The sequence below is a fragment of the Lepidochelys kempii genome, chromosome 19, assembly GCF_965140265.1.
Source record: "Lepidochelys kempii isolate rLepKem1 chromosome 19, rLepKem1.hap2, whole genome shotgun sequence".
Classification (NCBI taxonomy): Eukaryota; Metazoa; Chordata; order Testudines; family Cheloniidae; genus Lepidochelys; species Lepidochelys kempii.
This window is the reverse complement of record NC_133274.1, coordinates 12,398,166-12,424,632: the sequence shown is the minus strand read 5'-3', so window position 1 is coordinate 12,424,632 and position 26,467 is coordinate 12,398,166. Positions and strand designations below refer to the sequence as shown.

Here is a 26,467-nt window from a genome sequence, read left to right as displayed (position 1 = left end):
GAGATGGTTGGGAGATGTCCAGGTAATCTCCATGCCGGATTTTAGCATTGAGAGGGAAGAAAACAAAGAAAGAAAGGATACAGCCGTGGGTAGGAGAATGTATATAAGGAGGAAGGGCAGTGTGGATACCAGTCTAATAGGTTATACCGGCTGTAGAATAACCGTGCTTAATAGGGTACAGGATGTGAGCGAGGCCAAACAGCAAAAATTAAGATGTTTATACACCAATGCGAGGAGCCTAGGTAACAAAATGGAGGAACTAGAGTTACTGGTGCAGGAAGTGAAAGCAGATATTCTAGGGGTAACAGAAACATGGTGGAATAGTAGTCATGACTGGACTGCCGGTATTGAAGGGTATGTGCTGTTTAGGAAAGACCGAAATAAAGGTAAAGGTGGTGGAGTAGCATTGTATATCAAGGATGAGGTAGAATGTAAAGAAATAAGAAGCGATGGAATGGATAAGACAGCGTCCGTCTGGGCAAAAATTACATTGGGGAAGAAAACTATTAGAGCCTCCCCTGGGATAGTGCTTGGGGTGTGCTATAGACCGCCGGGATCTAATTTGGATATGGATAGAGCCCTCTTTAATGTTTTTAATGAAGTAAATACAAATGGAAACTGCGTGATCATGGGAGACTTTAACTTCCCAGATATAGACTGGAGGACGACTGCTAGTAATAGTAATAGGACTCAGATGTTCCTAGATGCGATAGCTGACGGATTCCTTCATCAAGTAGTTGCTGAACCGACTAGAGGGGATGTCATTTTAGATTTGGTTTTTGTGAGTAGTGAGGACCTCATAGAAGAAATGTTTGTAGGGGATAATCTTGGTTCAAATGATCATGAGCTAATTCAGTTCAAACTGAACGGAAGGATTAACAAAAATAAATCTGTAACTAGGGTTTTTGATTTCAAAAGGGCTGACCTTCAAAAATTAAGGAAATTAGTTAGGGAAGTGGATTGGACTGAAGAACTTATGGATCTAAAGGTAGAGGAGGCCTGGGATTACTTTAAATCAAAGCTGCAGAAGCTATCAGAAGCCTGCATCCCAAGAAAGGGGAAAAAATTCATAGGCAGGAGTTGTAGACCAAGCTGGATGAGCAAGCATCTCCAAGAGGTGATTAAGAAAAAGCAGAAAGCCTACAGGGAGTGGAAGATGGGAGGGATCAGCAAGGAAAGCTACCTTATTGAGGTCAGAACATGTAGGGATAAAGTGAGACAGGCTAAAAGTCAAGTAGAGTTGGACCTTGCAAAGGGAATTAAAACCAATAGTAATAAGTTCTATAGCCATATAAATAAGAAGAATACAAAGAAAGAAGAAGTGGGACCGCGAAACACGGAGGATGGAGTGGAGGTCAAGGATATCTAGGCATGGCCCAGTATCTAAACAAATACTTTGCCTCAGCCTTTAATAAGGCTAAAGAGGATCTTAGGGATAATGGTAGCATGACAAATGGGAATGAAGATATGGAGGTAGATATTACCATATCTGAGGTAGAAGCGAAACTCAAACAGCTTAATGGGACTAAATTGGGGAACCCAGATAATCTTCATCCAAGAATATTAAAGGAATTGGCACCCGAAATTGCAAGCCCATTAGCAAAAATTTTTAATGCATCTGTAAACTCAGGGGTTGTACTGTATGACTGGAGAATTGCTAACACAGTTCCTATTTTTAAGAAAGGGAAAAAAAGTGATCCGGGTAACTACAGGCCTGTTAGTTTGACATCTATAGTATGCAAGGTCTTGGAAAAAATTCTGAAGGAGAAAGTAGTTAAGGACATTGAAGTCAATGGTATATGGGACAAAATACAACATGGTTTTACAAAAGGTAGATCGTGCCAAACCAATCTGATCTCCTTGTTTGAGAAGGTAACAGATTTTTTAGACAAAGGAAACTCAGTGGATCTAATTTACCTAGATTTCAGTAAGGCGTTCGATACCGTGCCATATGGGGAATTATTAAATTGGAAAAGATGGGGATCAATATGAACACTGAAAGGTGGATAAGGAATTGGTTAAAGGGGAGACTACAACGGGTCATACTGAAAGGTGAACTGTCAGGCTGGAGAGAGGTTACCAGTGGAGTTCCTCAGGGATCAATTTTGGTACCAATCTTTTTATTACTGACCTCAGCACAAAAAGTGGGGGGTGTGCTAATAAAGTTTGTGGATGATAAAAAGCTGGGAGGTATTGCCACTTTAGAGAAGGACTGGGATATCATACAGTAGGATCTGGATGACCTTGTAAACTGGAGTAATAGTAATAGGATGAAATTTAATAGTGAAGTGTAAGGTTATGCATTTAGGGATTAATAACAAGAATTTTAGTTATAAGCTGGGGACGCATCAATTAGAAGTAACAGAGGAGTAGAAGGACCTTGGAGTATTGGTTGATCATAGGATGACTATGAGCCGCCAATGTGATATGGCCGTGAAAAAAGCTAATGCGGTCTTGGGATGCATCAGGAGAGGTATTTCCAGTAGGGATAAGGAGGTTTTAGTACCATTGTACAAGGCACTGGTGAGACCTCACCTGGAATACTGTGTGCAGTTCTGGTCTCCCATGTTTAAGAAGGATGAATTCAAACTGGAACAGGTACAGAGAAGGGCTACTAGGATGATCCGAGGAATGGAAAACCTGTCTTATGAAAGACGACTCAAGGAGATTGGCTTGTTTAGCCTAACCAAAAGAAGGTTGAGGGGAGTTATGATTGCTCTCTATAAATATATCAGAGGGATAAATACTGGAGAGGGAGAGGAATTATTTAAGCTCATACCAATGTGGACACAAGAACAAATGGATATAAACTGGCCACCAGGAAGTTTAGACTTGAAATTAGACAAAGGTTTCTAACCATCATAGGAGTGAACTTTTGGAATAGCCTTCCAAGAGAAGCAGTGGGGGCAAAAGATCTATCTGGCTTTAAGATTAAACTTGATAAATTTATGGAGGAGATGGTACGATGGGATAACATGATTTTGGTAATTAATTGATCTTTAAATATTCATGGTAAATAGGCCCAATGGCCTGTGATGGGATGTTAGATGGGGTGGGATCTGAGTTACCCAGGAAAGAATTTTCTGTAGCATCTGGCTGGTGAATCTTGCCCATATGCTCAGGGTTTAGCTGATCGTCATATTTGGGGTCTGGAAGGAATTTTCCTCCAGGGCAGATTGGAAGAGGCCCTGGAGGTTTTTCATCTTCCTCTGTAGCATGAGGCATGGGTCACTTGCTGGAAGATTCTCTGCTCCTTGAAGTCTTTAAACCACGATTTGAGGACTTCAATAGCTCAGACATAGGTGAGGTTTTTCACAGGAGTGGGTGGGCGAGATTCTTTGGCCTGCGTTGTGCAGGAGGTCAGACTAGATGATCATAATGGTCCCTTCTGACCTTAGTATCTATGAAATCTACTTCAAATGAATACACTGGCATACTTTGAGCTTTGGTGTAATATGACTAGAGATTGCTTCTAGACAATTGCTATGTCTCTCTGGCTAAAATCAAAGAGGCAGCAGTTATGATAACATCACACTAGCAGTTCAGGCCATGGATCAGAAATTATTTTCCTTCTAAGAAAGAAAAGAAGTACTTGTGGCACCTTAGAGACTAACCAATTTATTAGAGCATAAGCTTTTGTGAGCTACAGCTCACTTGCATCCGATGAAGTGAGCTGTAGCTCACGAAAGCTTATGCTCTAATAAATTGGTTAGTCTCTAAGGTGCCACAAGTCCTCCTTTTCTTTTTACGGATACAGACTAACATGGCTGCTACTCTGAAACCTTTCATTCTAAGCTGACACTGTCAGGCACTCGCTACAAAGGTTGGCCTTTGGGATGAAGTTTTGCTTAAAAAAGAGGTAGGTGAGAGAGAAAGTAACAATTCAAAACATTATGAAAACACAGAAGAGTCATTTCATGCTTCGAGGAATCCAGATTCTTTGGGTAACTCAGCATTACAGTTTAGAAGCAGCATGTGCCTAGTGCTTTGTGAAGAATGCCAGGGAGCTGCCAAGCTTGAAAGAAACTGGTTGAGGAGAAACTATAATTGAGTTCAGTGACTGTCCACTGGAGTAGCCCTGCATTTTTGTTACCGATTCAAGAGCGTATGGACTGTGGTTGTTTAGACAGCCAAACACTGAAATAAAGAAGATGAGACTCCCCTTCGCTCAACCCACACACAGGTCTCTAGTCTCAGTATTCTCACCTCTGTGAATGCACATAGTGGGCTTGATCCTGCCTAGGGCACATGCCAAGCACTGTATAAAGGAAAGGCTGGGTCAATAGTGCTGAGCAGAACAGGGAACACACAGAACCTCAGTCCTGCATTACAGACACTGCAGTATGCTTGCCAAGTTTCTCCTCCCCGATAGCAGAAATGAGGACTAGGAGGGGGATCATGTAACAGTGGTATGTCTACACTCCAATTGGACACCCGCAGCTGGCCCATGCCATGCTCCCAGCGCTCGTGCTGCAGGCTGTTTGGTTTAGACACTGGAGCTCCAGTTCTGGGACCTTCCCACCTCGCAGGGTCCTGGAGACCAATCTACACCACAATTAAACAGCCCCTTAGCCCAAGCCCGAGCCAGCTGGCATGGGCCAAACACAGGTTTTTAACTGCAGTGTAACAAGTGTCTCATTGGCACAAGGAGGCACGTACTTGACCCCATGCCTCTCCAGACATGACCCTGCCCCCCCCTTTTTTTTTAACCTTGAACCCTCACCAGCCCAGGAGCAGCCAAGAAGGGGCTCAAAACTTCTGACTGATGAATTTGAAAGATTAGTTAGTGCTAAACCTAGTTTTCTCCCTCATGTGGCATCCACTCACTCCCATGCTGGAGCACAGCAACCGTGCACACCCTGTTGCACCCCAATGTAAGGGTTTATAAGGGCAGGGGATGGATTACAAAGGCAGCAAGAGTGGCACTGTAGCCTGGTATTAATGCAGAAAAGTTAACCCCACCAAGCCTCTCTCTTTGTGCAAGAGTTCACTGCTGCTTCCATAGAAATCAACGGCAATCCTGACTTTAGTGGTGCAGGACTGGGCTGTACGTTCCATGCACGGGTGAATGCTGGGGATGGACAGGGCTTTCCCTTACTTCTGTTTTGTGGCAACGGGATTCATCTTTCCAGACCTCTCTGCACAGCAACTGACAGGACAAAACTGCTGGGTTCAACAGCCTGTTTAAATCCCAGGGGCCAGGCATTTCTCTCCTGGAAGCTACAATGGGCTTACATGTTTTTAATAGCTGACTAAAGAAACTACACAGGATCTTTCCATCCATGACTGCTTGTATTTATTCTAAGGGCAAAGGGGAAAATAATGCAGTAGCTGAAAAAACCTTTGGGCCCAGTTTTATGGGTGCCCAGCCACAACTCATGAAAAAGGAGCACCCCTGGGGAAAAAAGTCAGGCCCCGTGTTTGGAAGCTGGTCAGCCGAAGTCTTCTTCTGTGTAAAGAGTTAATATACCATTAAATATGCAATGTGCATCTTTAGGTGGAGATAACTATGTGGAATATACCAACACTGTAAAATATCCCCTCATAACCTAAATATAGATCAATATGTCATTTAAAACATTCATAGGTATTTATAACACACCCAGTCACCATGGCATCTAGGTACAAATACCAACACAGCTTAAACCACAATGCATGGAGCTTTTGCTGGTGGCCCTAGACGGATGGTTAATCACATGGCACTGACTCCGCCTCCAGCAGATCGATCACATTAAGGGACGCTAAAAATACATCAGAATGTATTTTAAATATGACTTTCCCATGCAAGCAATTGCTGCACTTGTCACAGGTATGCTGTGAGAGGGAAGGTATAATTCAATGGCTCCATTAAGAGGTTATTTATACTTTGTAAACATTTGAGAACCCCTGCTCTCCTTGATCCAACACTAGAATACGTAACTCCCAGAATTCTTCTGCCATACTTCTCACCAAATACTAAGTTTTTACAGGCTTGTTTATTGACAGCTCGGCCATTGGCGCGACCTACACCACAAGTTATTTGTCAGCCTTTCTGAATTTACTCACAGTTGAAGATAAAAGTAGTCTTGCACTCTTAGCAGAGTTTGCTTTGCAACCAGTGCAGGGTTTATTTTATCCTCTTCAGAGGCTGTTGGATGAAGTACAACATGAAGTTGGGCTGGTTTATGTCTGCAAGCAGCCAGAAGGAGGAGTGTTTTTCTCCAAAAGACAGAGAGGGAGAGAGAAATTCCGCAGTGCTGCCCTGGCATGAGCGTACCTCTGAACACAACAATCCGGTCTCTTGCACACCCTCACAGCGCCAACTCCTTCCCTGCCTTGCTAGGTCTGCAAACTCACAGTGCATTTTAACATTAGCACTCAGGCAAAGAGAATTATATAAGGGGCGGGGGGGGATGCAGGAAGATGAGAGAAAGAAAGCTGGAAATGGCAAGATTGGCTAGAATAGCAGATACCACACTGCAGGGGCTGCCCATAAATTCAAGCAGGAACTTTCCAGCCCCTTGTGCATAAAGTTGGGAAAACTAGAAAATATCCTGAAAAAGCTGAACATATACAGACAGGATCTTGTCTAAGAGTTAAAAACTAAGTGCATTGCTTACAAAGCACAGCAATTCCCTGTGACTGCTGAGTAATGGCAAATGTCACATAGCCAAAATACCAGAGATGCAAAGTCATTCGAGCCCTCATGTCTTCCCAGAACCACCAGTGTGTTTGGCATACCCCAGTTGAGGCAACAAGTCACTAGTGGCATATCTCTTCTCCCCCTCCCCTCCGATCCCCCATACCCCGCTAGAAACACAAGGCAAGCAGACAGGCGGGGGGGCGGCGGGAGCGCAAATTATCCCTCTGCAGGCATAGCAAGCACAACCCCAGACCTGGGCTCTTCCCGCACCCACCTCCCCTGGGTATTCTCCCCTTAGCAATCCCACGGACCATCCTGTGCTCCAGTCTGCATTTCATGCCCCCTTGGGTACCCTTTGCCCACCCAGCCCTCCCTCCTTTGAGCCACCCTGGGTCTCTCTCTTTCTCTCCTGCACCCCCCTAACTCCCCTCCCCAGCTCTCAGGACCCTCCCCCGATCTCCCTGCTAGTCCCCGGGAAATTCTGGGGGTCTGACTCCCAGAGCCCGATTTGAGTATGCTGATCCGAGAGTCAGCCCCCTAATTCCCTCCCCCTCTGAAAAACCATGGGTCCCTGCAGTCCCTCTGCACTCCCAAGGCGTCCCTGCCCCCCTGCAGTCCCCCTGCCCTCTCCAGGGGTCCCTGCACTCCCTCTGCCCTCTCCAGGGGTCCCTGCAGTCCCCCTGCACTCCCTCTGCCCTCTCCAGGGGTCCCTGCAGTCCCCCTGCACTCCCTCTGCCCTCTCCAGGGGTCCCTGCACTCCCTCTGCCCTCTCCAGGGGTCCCTGCAGTCCCCCTGCACTCCCTCTGCCCTCTCCAGGGGTCTCTGCCCCCCTGCACTCCCTCTGCACTCCCCATGGGTCCCTGCCCCCCTGCACTCCCTCTGCACTCCCCATGGGTCCCTGCCCCCTGCACTCCCTCTGCACTCCCCATGGGTCCCTGCCCTCCCCCTGCACTCCCCATGGGTCCCTGCCCCCCTGCACTCCCTCTGCCCTCCCCATGGGTCCCTGCCCCCCTGCACTCCCCCTGCACTCCCCATGGGTCTCTGCCCCCCGGGCCTCCCCCAAGTCCCGCAGGGGGCCCTGCCCCCCCGCTGTTTACCTGAGCCGGGCACCCGGGGCGGGGCCGCGCACCCCGCAGGCAGCCCCCCTTGGCCTCGTCCTGTCGGAGGCGCCTCTCCCCGCCGGCCGCTCCGAAACCCCCTCCACCTGCCCGGGCTGGAACCCTGCCCCCTTCTGACGTCACGAGATCGCCCTGGCCCCACCCCGGGCCTCGCCATTGGCTACCGCCGCCGCCTATCAGCCGAGGGAAGGCGGGACCTCGGGGAGGCCGCTGCAGTGGGCGGGGCAGGCAGGTGGAGATGCGACGTCAGGGGTGGGGGCGGGGCCAAGGCAGGCAGCTCTGGCCACGTGCCCAGCCAGGAAGGGGCAGAGGTTCTACCCTGGCTGGGGGCTGTGATAGCCAGGGCTGGGGGAGGGGAGGCAACTGGCCCCGGGGCCCCAGAACATGGGTCAGTGGGTCAAGTGGGAGAACGGGACGGGGGCAGGGCCCCAGCACACATGATGTTCTGGGGCCCCAAATTTCTCTCGTTCTTGCAACAGACCCTAATTCAGTGTCCGGCAGGAGCAATATTGCCATCGGCTGGGCTAGCAAGAGTCCAGCCCCCAGCAGCCACAGCCCAACAATCGCATCACAGTGCCCGGCAGGGACGCTATGACCAGGCATCGTCATGGGGATTGGGGGTGTGCAGTGGGTTACCCACAAGCTATTCCTGGACCCGTCACTTCTATACAGCTAGATTCTTATCCCTCCTACCTCACCGTAGGGTCTCAGCACCTTCCAATAATGGATTAAACGACGTGACTAACACCTTTCACAAATGGTTCATATCCTCTACCCAAGAGGAGAAATGGGTGTGCTTTGTTTAGATGAGTTTCAGAGTAACAGCCGTGTTAGTCTGTATTCGCAAAAAGAAAAGGAATACTTGTGGCACCTTAGAGACTAACCCATTTATTTGAGCATGAGCTTTCGTGAGCTGTAGCTCACGAAAGCTCATGCTTCAATAAATGGGTTAGTCTCTAAGGTGCCACAAGTACTCCTTTTCTTTTTGTTTAGATGAGGAGGTTTTAATACAGGCCTGTCTTTGCTGCTCTGTGTGTGTTAGAGAAGGCAAGTTGGAAAAGCAGGCCTGGCACTTGGAACGGAAGGCATGGAGGTTTGGGGTGGTCCTTTAATCCTGCGGGGTTTCACCCCACAGTCTCAGACCAGCCCTCCCCAAAGTTCTGTCTCCTGCACAGCGTTTTACCTTTGTGATAGGATGTTCCATTGTGCCTGAGGAGTGGAGCAGTCAACCATGATGCTCATCCCAAAGCTTTAGGTTTCTTTAGGTTTTCTGGGACCAGGACCTTGAGTTCCTTGATGTTAAGCCCCAAAATCCTAAACTTGGCTCAATATTCTATGGGAAGCCAGAGCAGAGTGGGCAACAGGTTTGATATATTTGTGGTAGCCTGCGCTGCTGAGGATATGTGATGCAACCTTCTGTACTAGTTGGAGTTCCCTAAGGACCGATAGCTGCACATCCATCGATATTGCATTGCTGTAGTCTAGAAGGGAGGTGACAAAGGTTTGTATCACTAAGGCCAGGTCATCACCTGACAGGATGGGATGGTGTTTCCTCGCCAGCCGGAAATGATAGAAAGCATTACTCGCAGATGCTATGTGAGAGCCTAGTGACAGTGAGGAATCCAGGAGCACCCCTAAACTATGGACTCAACTGACAATTGTGGGTGCATATCCAGCCAAAGGAGAATGCACCATGGCCGCACCTCTAGGCTAGTGGGATGCAGGAATTGCACTTAGAGGAAAGGTTTCAGAGTAGCAGCCGTGTTAGTCTGTATCTGCAAAAAGAAAAGGAATACTTGTGGCACCTTAGAGACTAGCAAATTTATTTGAGCATAAGTTTTCGTGGGCATCCGATGAAGTGAGCTGTAGCTCACAAAAGGTTATGCTCAAATAAATTTGCTAGTCTCTAAGGTGCCACAAGTATTCCTTTTCTTTTTTATTTAGAGGAAACAGGACGTGTCTGGAATCTCGTTTCCTGCCTGTCAAACTCTTCCTGGAGGATGAAGGTTCTCGCATTGTAACATCAAGATGCCATGCCCCCACATAGTATCACCCCTGAACGTATAATTTAAAGGCCTGGCAGGACAGTCCTCTGAGTAGCACCACTGCAACTTGGAAGTATGTTCAGGTGGCCATCCTTACATACAATGATACCACAGTACTCTACAGCATTGTTGCTGCCATACCACTAATTTAAGCTATAATGTTTTGACCTTTATTGTGTGATACTGTGGTTAATTGTTCATAAGAGATGTCCCAGGTAAGGGCTAATTGATTAAATGGTACGTCCCTTCCAAAGCATTGTGATATCAGATACTTGTTAGAAGGGAGGGCATAGTGGGCTAAGATGCAGATTCAAAATACTGCTACTACTTGGAATCAGAGGTTCATATCCCAGCAAGTTACTCTCCACCTTTTACTCTTTCATAGTACCTAAACTGTTCCATGCGAGTCATTCATATGAGACCTTCCACTGAGCTTCCATGTGTTCTGTGTGAATATTAACGATTTCACGATCTCTTCATAAGAAAACTGTGCCTCTGTCTCCTTCACCAAAATGTCCTGCTCCCGCTGCCCTCGCCAACTGTTGTGCTGGTTGTTGCTACCTTTCTCCTCAGAGGTGGCTGCATTTCTGTGGTCTTGTATTATTGCTTTGTAGTAGATGCTGTAGTTGAGATTACATGGGAACTTTCATCGTAAACCTCCTGCTTCCAGTTACTCCTAACTTTCTGAAAAGTTTCATATTTTGGCCTGGAATTTTCCATGTCTATTTTCAGAACAAAGCTTACTATATTTTTAAAACTGAGCAAACTCCATTCACTGGCATTTTTAGTTATGCAAGGGCACAAAAATGTATTTTTCTGCTGTAAAAACTTTTTTAAAAACTCCTAGACATATAACAAATTAAGTTGTATCTTTTCATATTGCAAAAAAAAATCTGTCAGTTAGTGATGGAGAATTCTGTTTAGCACATGCTCTATGCTAAGTTTAGAGTTACGATACCATGTATGAATCTATAGAATGACTGACTGACATTTGTGAGGTTAATATTGTTTATAAAGTGTCTTGGAATGTCACGAAGAAAAGGAAATGTAGAACTTTACTGTGATGTGCTTGCTAGTGTGTATGTGCAGCACGATTCTCAACAAGATGGAATCAGAAATGCTCTGAGGTTTCTATGTGTTGGATTTTTCAGACGAGCTCAGGGCTAGATTGTTAAATTCTCAGCACTCATAATTGGGCCCAGATTTTCAAACACCCCAGCTCCCAATAGGTACCCGCATGCTGACCTCTCTGGAAAAATTGGTCCACTTATTTTTGTGCCTAAATGACAGCTGATCTCATCTAAACTATGACCCTAAACTGTTAACAGGTAACAGACTTTTTTGCTAGCTCAAGGGGAATGCTGGGCATATGCTTTTGCAATGGAAATATCTGAGTCCTGCTCTGGGACTGGACTGCCCTTTCTTCTGCTGACTGCCTCTTGTGCTTCAGAATCTAAACATTCATTTACATCTGACTGGCCTGATTCACCACTCTGATATGACGGCTTTACAGCTGGCACAACAAAGTGATAAATCAGGACCTACATCTCTAGCCCTGTGAAACAAGTGTAAACCGAACAGAGAGATCTGCATGAGTCTGAAGACATTTTAGCACAATAGCTGTAAGAGAAGAGTGACCTGCTTCTATTAATTTCAAGAGGAAGCTGACTCTGAAGTCCAGTGATGCCAGCATCTTTAATAATTGTACTGTTGGCCAAAGCATGCAAGAAAGGGGAGAGACAATCATATTATGAAGCTCTTCACAATCGACTCTGAGTAGCACAGCAAGCATTTCACAGTAGTACTGTGAAAAGCTTTTTCACTGGAGATTTTGAAAAGGAGGCTGGATAGCCATCCGCCTTGGGTGGTTTAGACGCAACAAATCCTGCATCTTGGCAGGGGGTTAGACTAGATGACCCGTGCGGTCCCTTCTAACCCTAGGGTTCTACGATTCTATGATTTTGATGTCACAATGGGTGGAGCCTGAATTGCGGGTGGAGTCAAGGATAAAACCCCACACTTTTTTTTTTCTCCCAATCTGCCCCCAGTTCTATCGCTGTTGTTGAATTGAATTTCACATGCAGTGTAGGAACAACTATCCTCAGCAGCCATGGATTTGTTACAATATTAATAACTTCACCATGCATGTGAGACATCTCCTTGTGATCAAAAATGTTGAAATGAAACCCTTCCACATTTCTGAATGGAAATAGTTTGGAAAGTTTCATTGCACAAAAGTCTTCAGCATTTCAGGTTTTCCTCCTGACTTGGGAAGAAAACCAGTGCTGGCGTTTCTCCCAGGATGGAAATTCCAAACTTCAATCAGCTCCAGTTCTAGCATGACTTGCCCCTGCCCACACCAACCAGTCACAAGGGGAAACAGTTCAGCAGGTACCACTTTTTAACTGTCTCTTAAGGCTTGAAATCATTTTCCCATGTGGACAAGCCCTTATGTGCTCCCTTTTGTGTGTGGACAGGACCTTAGATGTGTCTTTCTTCAGAAGGGAGTTTAAATCAAGCCCCGTGTTGCCAGTCTCCAACAGGCCAGGTGAAAGTTAAAGGCCCACAGCCCCCTTCTTGAAATCAACCAAAGGTAAGTCTAATGGCCTCACCAAATGACGTCTGGCACAGTGAGAGCCAGATATTGCCTGCCACCGTCACTTATTAAATTATCTTCCATGATGGTTGCAGCTATGTGGACACAGAGTCCTTACCGAAGAATCAGCCAACATCTATCCAGATACCATGGACAGAGCAAGCCAAAGGAAGAACTGATGCAAAGGAGTGCAACTCCCATGGTAGCAACTAACAGGAGGGCAGTTAAAGGGCAAATACATTAGCTTCCCCACTACACATACAACCCCCCCCTCTTTACATCACACCCTCAGGTCAACATTTATTTCGGCATCTGCTATCTCATCCCTTCACTGTGCAGATTACACTCATAAGACTGTCACAGTCTTGCTAGTTATTTTTCCTGGCATGCGAGAAGTGCACAGTCTTCTAAGAAATGCTGTATTTCTGTCAGTGGTGCTAGAACCCTTTTAATAGTGGGGGTGCTGAAAGCCAGCTCCCTTATCCCTGTCTGCACACACACCCCAGCCGGGGCCGGGAGCAGTGCTGTTTCTCTGGGATGGGAGGATAAGGGGGCAAAGGCTGGGGCGGACACAGGACCAGTAGCGGAGCCCCAGACAATGGGCCCGCAGCCAGGGCCCTGCATGCCGGGCCAGTAGCAGAGCCCTGGCCGTGGGGCCAGTGGCTGGGACCCTGGGCGCAGAGCCTTGGGAGTGTGGAGCCGGGTGCAGGGCCCCGGGCACGGAGCCAGGGAGTGGGGCCAATGTTCCAAGAGCAGAGCCCAGGCGCAGGACTGAAAGTGTGGCCCTGGGCTCAGGGCCAATGGTCAGGGAGCAGGGCATGGGGACCTGAGCCCCTCGCTGGGGAGTGGAGGCCTGGCGCTGGCCCCACGTAAAACCTGGGGGTGCTGCAGCACCCCCTGCACCCCTAGTTCCTGCGCCTATGATTTCTGTTGGTTTTGTTGAGATCATTTTTGCAGGGAGCTGTTGCAAACAGCAAGAGTTACCTCTCAGTTTTAATCTCTCTACCCGCAGCCAACTCTTGGGACACAGTGGCTTCCTGGGAATCAGGCATTGGCATACAGCTGAGATTTCTGAAAGGGGGGTGATGGCATGCATGCTGTTTAGAGCCACCTTTGTTCCAGGACTGGAGTAGATAGTGTAAATAAACAATACACACAAGGAAAATAAGCTGACTCTGCATCACTGATTTCTCCCTCTAAGGAAAACTGACCTGCAAGGCCTTGAAATCTGGTATCACCTGGCGAACGACCAGTTACCACTTACACCCACTGGGCCTGATTCTCCACTGCCATACACTTGTGAAAAAGCATAAAATGCCCTGCCCAGTGTAAATGACTGGAGAATTCTGAGGTAACATTTTACAGCCACTTTGCACAAGGTGGAGATGAATAACTTACACCACCATTTGCCTCACCACTGAATTTGACCCTGGATCTGATGACAAAGTCACAGGTTACTTACAGGAATCCCTTGTGCGGTTGCCTGCAGCCCCCTAAACCTAGTGAGTCTGATTGTGATCTCACATTGGTGCAAAGCAGGAGGAATGCCTCTGAAGTCAGTAGAGTTACACCAGGGTATATCTGTGGCCATTTATACCTGTGAAGAGAGGGGTTCACACCTGCTTTGCTCTCATTTTAACCTGATACAGGGCAATAGAGAATCACAGGGGTAAGCGAGAGCAGGAGCAGAACTGTTATGTTTGCTTCTACTCATTTACCATTGCAATCTTCTCTCAGTCAGACACGTTCCAGTGGCCAAGGGCGGCTGTGTGTGAGTTGTTACCGGGTGCAGAACAGCTGCTCTATTTGCTTACTCAGGGCCTGACTGTCCTTTCATCGCTGCTGGTTTTGTACCTCCACCGGCTTCATCGGACACTGCCCAGCACTCAGCACGTTTGAAAAGCAACCTGCTTCTCTGGATGTATTTAAGAGCCTAACTGCAGGTTCAAAATCTTGGCCACTGGAATCAAATCCTATTTTTCCCTCCAGAAACTGCTTAAATTTCATTCTCCAGAATTTCAATTTCCCAAGTCGTTGTGCAGTCACCTATATTTTCTTCAGAGAAACTTTCCCAGGGAGTGAGGCCTCCCGAGTTCTTTTCCTACCTTGGCCACTCACTCACTGCTTCATCACTGGCAAGTCACTTCAATTCTCGGGCCCCATTTCCCTGCCTGCAAGAGGGAGATAAATGTCGTTATCTATGTCACAGGGAGGCTGTGAGGTGTAATGCATTCCTCTGTAAAGCCCTTTGAGATCTTTAATAGAAGGTGCTGTAGCCTGGAGAAGGGAAAATGACCATTAGAAATGCTGGGAGAGCCTCAGATGAAAGAGAAGGGTTGAGGTGGAATAATCTCCCAAGGGAAGTGATGGAAATCCCATTGCTTGGCCCATTTAAAACTAGTGCACTAATAAATGCATTAGAGACAACTCTCCTGGCCTGCCCAGCAGATGCTGTAATAGGACTCGTCCCTCTTCGGCACTTAGGGTGATCATGGCAAATTATGTGTCCGAGTGGCCCTGGCAGCCCTTCCTGCAGTGTGGGGAGCCATGCCTGTGCCCAGCATTGTGCGAGTGAAGCTGGCCCGGAGCTTGCTGCAGCAGCCTCTGGACTGATCAGCTTTGTGCATGAACTGTCCAACCAGCTGAGTCCCAGCCAGTCAGCGAACAACTCTGCTGACGGAGGGGGAAAGGGCTTATGCTGAAAACAAAACAAACACAAACAGGGGGCGAGCTAGCAAGAGGCAGGCCAACAGGGTTTGGCGCAGTTGAGCTGACCCAGCACCAAGCCCCTTGTTCTCTTTCCTCTGCCACTCAATAGTTTTGAGTGGAGGGCTCTGAGCAAATGAGCTTTCATTAGGCCGTAAAGCAATGATTAAGCTCAGGCCCCCTGGGCTCTGTTCCAGGTTCTGCTACTGATTCTCTGGGAATCGGGTGATCCCTTTCCCTCTCCATGCCTTGGCTTCCCCGTGTGTAAAACGGGGGTGATACACTGACAAATCCAGAATCACCGAAGATGTCACAGCTGTCATTCTGCTAGGCCAGGGGTGGGCAAAATTTTTGACCTGAGGGCCACATCTGGGTATGGAAATTGTATGGTGGGACATGAATGCTCACGAAATTGGGGGTTGGGGTGTGGGTGAGGGCTGTGAGGGCTCTGGGTGAGGGTGCGGGTTCTGGGTTGGGGCGAGAAATGAGGAGTCCAGGGTGCAGGAGGAGGTTCCAGGCTGGGGCAGGGTGTGGGGGGGTTAGGGCTCCAGCTGGGGGTGCGGGCTCTGGGGTGCAAGAAGGTGGGACCGAGGGGTTTGGAGGGTGGGAGGGGGATCAGGGCTGGGGCATGAGAGGGGGTGAGGGGTGGAGGCTCCAGGCGGTGCTTACCTCAAGCAGCTCCCGGAAGCAGCGGTATGTCCCCCCTCTGGCTCCTACATGGAGGCACAGCCAGGCAGTTCTGCGTGCTGCCCCGTCTGCAAACACCACCCCTGCAGCTCCCACTGGCCCTATTTGCTGGCCAATGTGAGTTGCAGGGGCGGTGCTTGGGGCAGGGGCAGCATGCGGAGCCCCCTGGCTGCCCCTACGCATAGGAGCCAGAGGGGTGATGTGCCAGTACTTCTGGGAGCCGCGTGAGGCAGGGCAAGCTCCCGACCCCACTCCCAGGCAGGAGCTCTAGGGCTGGATTAAAATGGGTGAAGGGCCCCCAGGCTGTAGTTTGCCCACCCCTGTGCTAGGCCATGTCCACGAGGAACTGCACAGCCATAGCAGGGTCAGAACTCAGACCTTCTTGCTTCAACAGCCCAAGCCTATGAAAGGAGAATCTTCATTAGCTGTTAGCCAAATAGGGCCCATGACACATGGCTGAGCAGTTCCACTTTGGTCCATTAGAGGGCAGTGGCGCACACACTAGCCAGTGCCTTAAAATATTTCCTTCCTTGTGGTGGCTGTGAGGTTAACTCATGTTTGTTAAGCAGGGGTTGAATTGTGGGGAGGGGGAGAAGGTGGTACTTGTCCAGCCTCCTCCCACAAAATAAGCTCAGCTCAGGTGAGTCCCCAGAATGAGAGGCTGCTCAGAGTAGATTGTGTGGCTGTTTACAATGTGCTCATGCAGCTCTCTGAACTCCACTGGGTGCCTTGAGCCTGGCTTCCCCTCAGTGGGGCCTCACTATCCCCCTGGGCTCTGATGGGCTTCTTGGCCCAGGGTCCTTCGTGATGGGCGTTAAAAAAATAAGTGGTGCCATCTCCCAAACGCCACCCAGCTTGTGGCACCAGAAGGAGCCATTCCTCCCAGAAAGCAGCGCAGATCTGTGCCTCACCCTCTCCTCTGCTGCATGAGGAACCGAGGTAACAAACAGGCATTCCCATGATCAGCCCTGCACATCAGAGTTAGCACCTCACTGAGATGAATGCGACAATTCACATGTCCTCTGCAAACTCAAGGAACCCTCTCTACCTCCCTCACATCCAGGTCACATTTTTGACATTTTCTTTGCAACCATACAAGCTAGAGACTTTAAAAAAAATTAAGAAAGAAAGAAAGTTGAGATGCTGGAGAAGAAGGAAGCATTCGGAGAGAGGTGCCAGTATGCCATACGACGTAAAACACTCTGAGGTCCCTAGCAAGGGAAAGTATTTTTTTCTGGGCGCCATCTTTCACTGCAGAAGTGTCATGAAAATTTTTATAGATGGGTAAAAAATGGAGTCCTGTGAACTTGTGTGAAAATAAAGCAGAAGCTCCGTAGTACTGGAAGACAGTACGTCCTGTTTGGACAAATCAATGTCTCTCACTAGCGGTAACTCTAAGGAATCCGGGTCATCTCATGAGCCGTATGGGCCAGAGACCCGTGTAGCAAAGAGGAGCTCTCATGCTAATCAGTAGCTTTGTGCTCAGACTCTCTCACTCTCATTTTAAGAGTTAATATTCTCACCACTATTTTTAATGCATCTTTTGATAATTGGCTGGGAGGGCATGACCCCCTCAGCAGCCAGTCAGGGCTCCCCCTCGTTGCATGAAATTCACCAGGGGATGCTGAGCAAAACAGAGTGCTTATGCACGATGGCCAATCCTGAACTCCAACTGGTTGGCGAGGAGGTCATGTGATTTCTAAAGCCGCCAGGAGGGCGGCGATCTGTATGCTACCCAGTGGGTGGGGCCCGTCAGCTCGGTCCCAGAGGCTGGATCTTGGCGCTGGCCCCGGTGCAAGCAGAACCGCAGTGGGTGGGAGCAGTGCTCTAATTCTGGAGAGCTGCTGAGCCTCCCTTGGCTCCCAGCAGAGGGGGAAGGGGCGAAGATCATGGGGGAGGAGGGTTGTTGGCAGAGGGCTCTGTAATCAATACAGCAGATGTTGTCAGCATGACAGGAGGACCCTGGTGGGATTTTTGGCATCGGCCTCCGTACCAGTTTTAGGAGCCTCTGTTAATTATAAAAAGAAAAGGAGGACTCGTGGCACCTTAGAGACTAACCAATTTATTTGAGCATAAGCTTTTGTGAGCTACAGCTCACTTCATCGGATGCATAAAGTGGAAAATATAGTGGGAAGATTTTTATATACACAGAGAACATGAAACAATGGGTGTTACCATACAGACTGTAACAAGAGTGATCAGGTAAGGTGAGCTATTACCAGCAGGAGAGAGGGGGGCGGGAAAAAAGAAAAAGGAAAAAAAACCTTTTGTAGTGATAATCAAGGTGGGCCATTTCCAGCAGTTGACAAGAACGTGTGAGGAACAGTAAGGGGGGTGGGGGAATAAACATGGGGAAATAGTTTTACTTTGTGTAATGACCCATCCACTCCCAGTCTCTATTCAAGCCTAAGTTAATGGTATGCAGTTTGCAAATTAATTCCAATTCAGCAGTCTCTCGTTGGAGTCTGTTTTTCAAGTTTTTTTGTTGAAGTATTGCCACTTTTAGGTCTGTAATCGAGTGACCAGAGAGATTGAAGTGTTCTCCAACTGGTTTTTGAATGTTATAATTCTTGACGTCTGATTTGTGGCCATTTATTCTTTTACGTAGAGACTGTCCAGTTTGACCAATGTACATGGCAGAGGGGCATTGCTGGCACATGATGGCATATATCACATTGGTGGATGTGCAGGTGAATGAGCCTCTGATAGTGTGGCTGATGTGGTTAGGCCCTATGATGGTGTTCCCTGAATAGATATATAGACACAGTTGGCAATGGCCTTTGTTGCAAGGATAGGTTCCTGGGTTAATGGTTCTGTTGTGTGGTGTATGGTTGCTGGTGAGTATTTGCCTACGGTTGGGGGGCTGTCTGTAAGCAAGGACTGGCCTGTCTCCCAAGATCTGTGAGAGTGATGGGTCGTCCTTCAGGATAGGTTGTAGATCCTTGATGATGCGTTGGAGAGGTTTTAGTTGAGGGCTGAAGGTGATGGCTAGTGGCGTTTTGTTATTTTCTTTGTTGGGCCTGTCCTGGAGTAGGCAACTTCTGGGTACTCTTCTGGCTCTGTCAATATGTTTCTTCACTTCAGCAGGTGGGTATTGTAATTGTAAGAATGCTTGATAGAGATCTTGTAGGTGTTTGTCTCTGTCTGTGGGGTTGGAGCAAATGCAGTTGTATCGTAGATCTTGGCTGTAGACAATGGATCGTGTGGTGTGGTCTGGATGAAAGCTGGAGGCATGTAGGTAGGAATAGCGGTCAGTAGGTTTCCGGTATAGGGTGGTGTTTATGTGACCATCGCTTATTAGCATGGTAGTGTCCAGGAAGTGGATCTCTTGTGTGGACTGGTCCAGGCTGAGGTTGATGGTGGGGACACCATCACAGGGCCTAATCACATCAGCCATACTATCAGAAGCTCGTTCACCTGCACATCTACCAATGTGATATATGCCGTCATGTGTATATAAAATCTCCCCACTGTATTTTCCACTGAATGCATCCGATGAATAATAAATAAATTTGTTAGTCTCTAAGATGCCACAAGTACTCCTTTTCTTTTTGCGGATACAGACTAACATGGCTACTACTCTGAAATCTGTTAATTATAGAACAGTTTCAGAAGAACTTAGCTCTGCGGGGCAGAGTAATCCCACTGATGCCTGGGCACGTGTCATGGCCCCCCTTGTACAGCCCAAGGTGTGGGAAGCTTGCTAGAGGCCTGCAGGCTGCCCACACATAAGAGGGGCCCTCTGGCCATGGCAGGCAGCAGTGGGTCCTCTCACCACCAGAGGAAGATTAATTGGCCAAGGATATGTGTCTGCTCTGCAGAAGCAGCTGTTTACCTGGAGTCCTAGCTGGAGGCACATGTAGGTGGGGGGCATGAGTGAAAGAGGAGAGATAGAGAGAGAAAATACAGGAGCAAATCTCGGGCTAACTTTGGAAATCTACTGAAACTCTGGGGGCCAAATTTCACCCGGGTGTAATCAGGTGCAACTCCTGTTCAAGCCAATGGAGCTGCATCTGCTTGGCACCAGGACCAAACCCGGGCCTATGTGTGGACACCAGTGTTAATGCAGAATAACTCCATTGAAGTCAATGGAGTTACTTTGGATCTGCACCAGAAGACGAGAATCAGTCCCTGTGAGTCTGGCTCCCGCCATGAAGAGGATCCACTGCTCACAATGCACACTCTGGTGCCCATAACAGCCTGCTCATCATCTTAGTCCCCTTTTCCTCCTGTTCATGGGAGCAGGTGACAGGTGGGAAAACTCCCTGGGAGGATGTTTCTGACCCTGGAGGCACTCTCAGGTGCAGAAACCGCCTCCCTGCTCTCTTACCTGCTTTGCCATGAGTGACGCGGTGCCCTGATGCCACCTCTGTTTCATACCTGCTTACCCAGTCTGGCAAGAACAGAGCTACTCCCTTTGCATCTGACAAGCCGGGCTAGGTTGGCTGGCTGAGAGAAAAGCTGCATCACGACTTGGCATGCGGCCTGGAGAATAGGATGGGGCAAGAGACACTTTGCCTGAGTCCTAGAGACGAGTGCGCATTGTATTTGCCAGTGAGAACCATTTTGGGGCTAGCAGTCTATCCAGGAGAGTTTCCGGACGTGGAATAGCTTGGGGGCTGCCAGCCAGGAGAGAGACGCAGAGGCTGTTCTGCGCAGGGGGAGCCCAGGACTGGATTAGCAGCGGAGGCTGTGGCTCAGGATTGAGGGGCATTGGCAGAGCTGTGTAGGGAGTTTGGGATTTGGGGGGCTGCAGAGATCAGGACTGAGGATGCTTTGCCAGCACCTGCCTGCACCATCGGTGTCTCACTTTGATAGGCGCACACAGATCTTGGGAGACAGGTCAGTCCTTGCTTACAAACAGCCCCCAACCGTAAGCAAATACTCACCAGCAACCACACACCACACAACAGAACCACTATCCCAGGAACCTATCCTTGCAACAAAGCCCGTTGCCAACTGTGCCCACATATCTATTCAGAGGACACCATCATAGGGCCTAATCACATCAGCCACATTGTCGGAGGCTCGTTCACCTGCACATCTACCAATGTGATATATGCCATCATGTGCCAGCAATGCCCCTCTGCCATGTACATTGGTCAAACTGAACAGTCTCTACGTAAAAGAATAAATGGACACAAATCAGACGTCAAGAATTATAACATTCAAAAACCAGTCGGAGAACACTTCAATCTCTCTGGTCACTCGATTACAGACCTAAAAGTGGCAATTCTTCAACAAAAAAACTTCAGAAACAGACTCCAATGAGAGACTGCTGAATTGGAATTAATTTGCAAACTGGACACAATTAACTTAGGCTTGAATAGAGACTGGGAGTGGATGGGTCACTACACAAAGTAAAACCATTTCCCCATGTTTATTTCCCCTCCTACTGTTCTTGTCAACTGCTAGAAATGGCCCACCTTGATTATCACTACAAAAGGTTCCCGCCCCCTGCCCCCCTCCCCCGACCCCGCTCTCCTGCTGGTAATAGCTCACCTTTCCTGATCACTCTCGTTACAGTGTGTATGGTAACACCCATTGTTTCATGTTCTCTGTGTATATAAAATCTCCCCACTGTATTTTCCACTGCATGCATCTGATGAAGTGAGCTGTAGGTCACGAAAGCTTATGCTCAAATAAATTTGTTAGTCTCTAAGGTGCCACAAGTCCTCCTTTTCTTTTTACGGATACAGACTAACACGGCTGCTACTCTGAAACCTTTGATAGACACGTCACTACCCTGCAATATTTGAAGGAAATCGATTCCTAGCTCATCACCATTTGCAGCCGTGAGTGATCACTCCCCGAGGTGTCCTCCCAAGCAGGCCATGCGGCAAATAAGGGGAACGCCTTGGCAGGTGTCATATAGGGAACAGCACATGGAGTAGAAATGCTCAGGGGGGAGATCCCTTTGCTGGGAGAGTCACAGAGCTCTACCGTCAGCTCTCCCAGCAAATGACCCCCAATCACCCTGGCTGTCTCAGCAAATGGAGCATCTGGAAGGGAACAGGAGAGATAGGCTTGTCCCTTTGGCCTCTGCAACGCTGCCTGAATGTTGATGGGGGACTGTCTGGCTGGAGGACCACAACGGGCTCCGGCTGCTGGCTGCTGCCACTCAGCCCCAAAGCAGTCACTTGGGAAATCAAACTAACTAGGGCAGGGTCGTCTAGCCGCCTGGCAGAGCAATTAACCCTCTGTGGACTGCAGCATCCGAAAAATCAGCAGCTGCCTCCAGCCACAGGCAATAAAAGAGCCTGGCTCAACCCACAAAGAGCCTGGCTCAACCCTACTTCTGGGTGCAATGCAATGCTGACAGATAGCAGCTATCCTGCTGGGTGCCCAGGGATGAGGAGTAAACCCTACAGATGCTATCTAGAAAGAGGAATAGGTGAGAACACAGCTAGAGTATGTTGTTATTGCTCCAAAAGGCAGGAGACACGAATAATGTCTCGGCCACAGCACTGCTCATTCAAGGGTCTTAAAGCATTTTACAAAACGCACTTTACAACCCTCACATGCTTCTTTCTTTCTCTCAGAAAAATCACCACTGAAAATGAAAGGCTCTACCTGTCCCCACACCGCAATAATATGAGCTTATTGGGCCAAAATCTGGCTTGAAAGATCACCGTTGGATGTTTGGCACAGGGCTCTCCCTGAATCACTGATACGCTCATAGGCCCATTTGCCTCAGAACCTGAATTATTAAACTGGGTAATTGTTCACCCACAGTGCTGGACTAGAGAGACACGGCCCAAGTGACACAATCCAGTTTGCAGTGCAGCACCTCAACAGGGGAGAAGGGACTAGATTACAGCCCAAGCGGAGGCAGGGCGGGTCACTACCTGGCTGGGTGGTCTTGTGATAACTGAGCCTGAAAAGTTACCCTAATTGTGAGTTTCACTGTAGGAAGTGAGTGAAAGTTCATACGACATCACAATAACCTATAACAACCAGTGTTGATGGGAAAGGGTACGAAAGGGAGACAGAAAGACTGAATTAGTCCAAACAAAAAGGCCGCCTGATATAACTCAAGGACTGTGTTCAGATTGTGTCTGTTGAACAAGAACAATGTGGGACCAGAAATCAGTGAACCAAAATTGGTATGTCAGAAGCTAGGCCTAATTGTCCACCCATCGCTCCCTTTTGGAATCCTTAAAAAAAGAGACTTTGGGGTGAAAATTGGTTACTGGAGCAAGCTGCACCATCATGGCTGGTACCCCACAATCTTTTGGGACCCCAGCAGAGGCAGATTAGGGTTTTGTTGGGGTCCTGGGCCTGAGCAAGTGGCGGCCCCTCCCCACCCCTTCTGCCTGCAGACCCCTCCCACCACCAGCGGTCCTGCTGGGGACTGGGGTTGGGGCACAGAGGCTTCCCCCGCGCACTTGGCAGTCCTGCCATGGAGGGTTGGTGTGCAGGAGCACCAGGTGGGAGGAGTGGGTCGGGGAACAGGGGTGCCCATTTTTCCGAGGCCCCCCCAATTGGCCAGGGCCTATGAGCATGGGCCCCGTTGGCCCAGTGGCTTATCCACCATGGGACCCCAGGCCTTTTTCAATCTAATCCTGAAAGATGTCCTGACCAGAGAGAGGCACCTAGATGACATTGCCACCTGGTTGAATGAATCCCACCTGGGATGAAACAGAATCAGATGAATAACAGCGGCAACAACAACCGATCCAGCCACCTCAACTACCTTCTTCTCTTCTCCCCAAAAGGCCAGTTTTGTTACCATCTTTGGTACCATCTCAAACAAGGGGCTTTTCCTTCTAAAACTCTCTCCAGCTAAAGGGAAAGGAAACAAGGGACGTTACACTTTACATTTCAAACCCTTGACCGTTTTTCCTTCTAATAAAAGGCTAAAAGGATTTTTAATGGTGTGTTTGCCCTGGTGCTAAGCAGGCTGACCACTGGTGGATAATGGTGGGTTATGCTAACACCTTTGTCCCATACATTCCATCTAAATAAAGAAAACAGTTTCCAAGGAAAATGAAGGAGTCGCCGGGAAGTGGCTTTGGTGATTCTGTAGGTGGTGTGCTTCCCTCTGAGTGAGGGCAGAACTGGGACCACCAGAAGGGGGGGCCGTGCTGTGCTGCTGGACGACAAGAGGTCCTGACCAATTGTGGTCATTAAGGAGCCCATGGTATTTTTCACAACTGTTGGGACACTAGCCATGGTGTCCTGGCCAAATTCTAACTGGGCAATTGCATTGTCTCTCTGAAATCCCCCTGACAGTTTTAACTCAATTCAGTATTCCTCGTTTCCTGGCCTAACTGTCTGCGCTCTACTCCAGAGGTGGCTGCATTTCAGGGGCTTGGTGGACTGATTCTGACCTCCTCAGCTTGTAAAGCCATATGGGCAGAAAGGCACTGTAGAAATGTCAGCTTATCTTCCATTACAATGACTAATATAAGAGCCAATTTACCCTCTGCCGCTGGTATCCTAAGATATCAGCATCACAGATGACACCACGTTCCAGCCAGATGAGCATCTCCAGCTGCAGGCTCAGACACAGCAAGGGAAATGTCTATCTATGGATCTGTCCTCATTTTGCCATGTATTCCTGCTGAGGGAGGCCTTGTTCTCTTTTCAAAAGACTGTAATAATCACCAGCAAGGGTCCACAGCTGTCAACGTGCTGCACACCACAGCTACTTGGGACTTCACAATGGCAGCATGGCTAGAACTGGAGCTAACAGAGATTCTCCACAAGCTACCAGCAGTATAGGGTCTATAGCACACCACTGAGCTGTTCAGATTCCATCCAGCAGAACTCAGAGGATACACAGACAGAATAGCCAGCATTGTACAGCCTTGCCTACCATAGCATCATTACAGGTGCCTTGTTTGAGACCTGGGTATATTTCTCTATATTCCAAGGGGCAGGAGTGTTGCTAGTTAGTACTTCGGGCATGCAAAGCTCTATGTATGTGATACGTAGCATTCGTTATTATTATTAAAGCGTTAGGAGCCAGTGGAGTCCAGTTATCTATCTCCCTCCTGTATGGGGTATGCAAACACTCAGCCCCACCTTTGGCCAGGCTGACAGAGCCGAGGGCAGCTTGCCTTGAGGGGCAGCTGCAGGAGCCTTTACTAATGTTTGCACAGCTCCATCCCCCAGGGGCCCCGGTGGAGGAAAAAGGAAAGAGCCCAGAGCCTGTTTTCAGCTCCACTGAGCTGCGGGCTGCAACTGACAGTGACACCGTCCCAGCGGACAGGTGTGGCAGGCTGATAAGAGGCCTGCTCTGCAGGGTGAAGGGCACAGTGGAGAATGCCTAGCCACTCCGTCAGCTCTCTTATCCCCAGCCAAGCCAGTCAGAGCCCTGGCGACACACCCAGAATATCACCCCACACACGCAGTAAGGAGGTGGTTTGGGCTAAAGTGATAAAGTCACCGAGGTAAGTGAGGGCGGGAGCCCTCAGTTCACAGCTGCCCCAAGGACACGTCCCATGTGCATGTTCCACTCCAGTCCAAGCCAGGGAGCTGAGCACCTCAGTACCCCTGGTAAAACCTGCGGGGGGAAGCTGGGGGCTTTTCAACATAGGGATATTGACCAGAATAGTCCCCCGGCCTGGACACTCATACTACGGAATAGCTCCAGCACTTTAAGTTCACACCCTACCTTGTTCCAGAATAACTCCCCTGTGTAGACAAGCCCAGGCGTGGGGCTGCCCTGTGAGCGTGCACCCATATACCACTCCCACTTTGCTCCGGAGTGAAGGCATCTCCATTACTGGGGCTGTACCTGTCGCTAAAGAAGCTGACACCGAAGCTACAGCGGACTATTTAACCCCTCACCAGCCCTCCAGAACCGCCCTGGGGTTCAGGCCGCAGCGCATTCAAAGGGGGCATCTCATCTGAAATCTGACTTCAGAATCGGGAAGGCTCGCTAGGTGGCAGCCACACAAAGGAGCCGTGTCCCCCATCTCAGCCCCCCACGAGAACCCGAGTCCCGGCTAGTGAGGTGCCTGCTGCCACCTAGTGGCCACTGACTGTACACAACAGAGAGCGAGAACTCATGGACATTATGAGGAGTTTCAGAGTGGGAGCCGTGTTAGTCTGTATCAGCAAAAAAAAACCGAGGAGGACTTGTGGCACCTTAGGGAATAACAAATGTATTTGGGTATAAGCCCACGAAAGCTTATGCCCAAATAAATTTGTTAGTCTCTAAGGGTTTTTTTTATTATGAGGAGTGACTCCAGACTCGGGTTCTTAGAGACCCTATACTCAAAGCGGGTCACTCATCCCTTTCCCAGTGAGCCGGCCCCCTCTCCGTTCCTCTGTCTTCCTCCTCCATCCTCCTCACCTGTCTTCCCCTTGCTGGGGTGAGGGGCTTGTTTCCAGGAGCCCCTAATCACAAGAAGCAGACATGCCAATTTCTGTCACGTCATGTATTGGTGCCCCCCGGCAGTCTCTGCGTGTGGTGCCCCACGCCCACTGAGAACAGAGACAAGCTCCTCACCTGCCCCCATGTCGCCGGCAGCCAGGAGCCACCAGCGTATTGCTCCTTGACTCTAGCTCAGGGATGACACAGGCTGCAACTACTCGTGGTCATCAAAGATCCGTGGGCACGTCCAACAAGAGTAACGGTGTTAGCCCAGCGTCCTGGCCAGATTTCAGCATGGATGATCTGATCTGCTTCCCTCTATGCCCCCCGCGCTCCCGCACCTCTCCTTCCTGCCCTGTGATAGTG

At 48.9% G+C, this 26,467-nt stretch overlaps 1 protein-coding gene across 6 annotated transcripts in view; it reads right to left on the bottom strand.

Annotated features, from left to right (window-relative positions):
- The window catches only part of EPB41 (erythrocyte membrane protein band 4.1), a 187,742-nt gene extending 179,889 nt beyond the window's left edge, over positions 1–7,853 (bottom strand). For 2 of the 6 annotated variants that reach the window (XM_073317254.1, XM_073317261.1), the window contains exons 1-2: positions 7,720–7,809; positions 6,046–6,127 (exon numbers count right to left, since the gene is read on the bottom strand). The gene's annotated coding sequence lies outside the window, so the exon portion shown is untranslated. Of the gene's footprint in view, positions 1–6,045; positions 6,128–7,719 lie in introns of all 6 variants that reach the window. The other 4 variants (XM_073317262.1, XM_073317263.1, XM_073317288.1 and 1 more) reach the window with 3 other exon arrangements.
- Between the last annotated feature and the right edge of the window lie 18,614 nt (positions 7,854–26,467).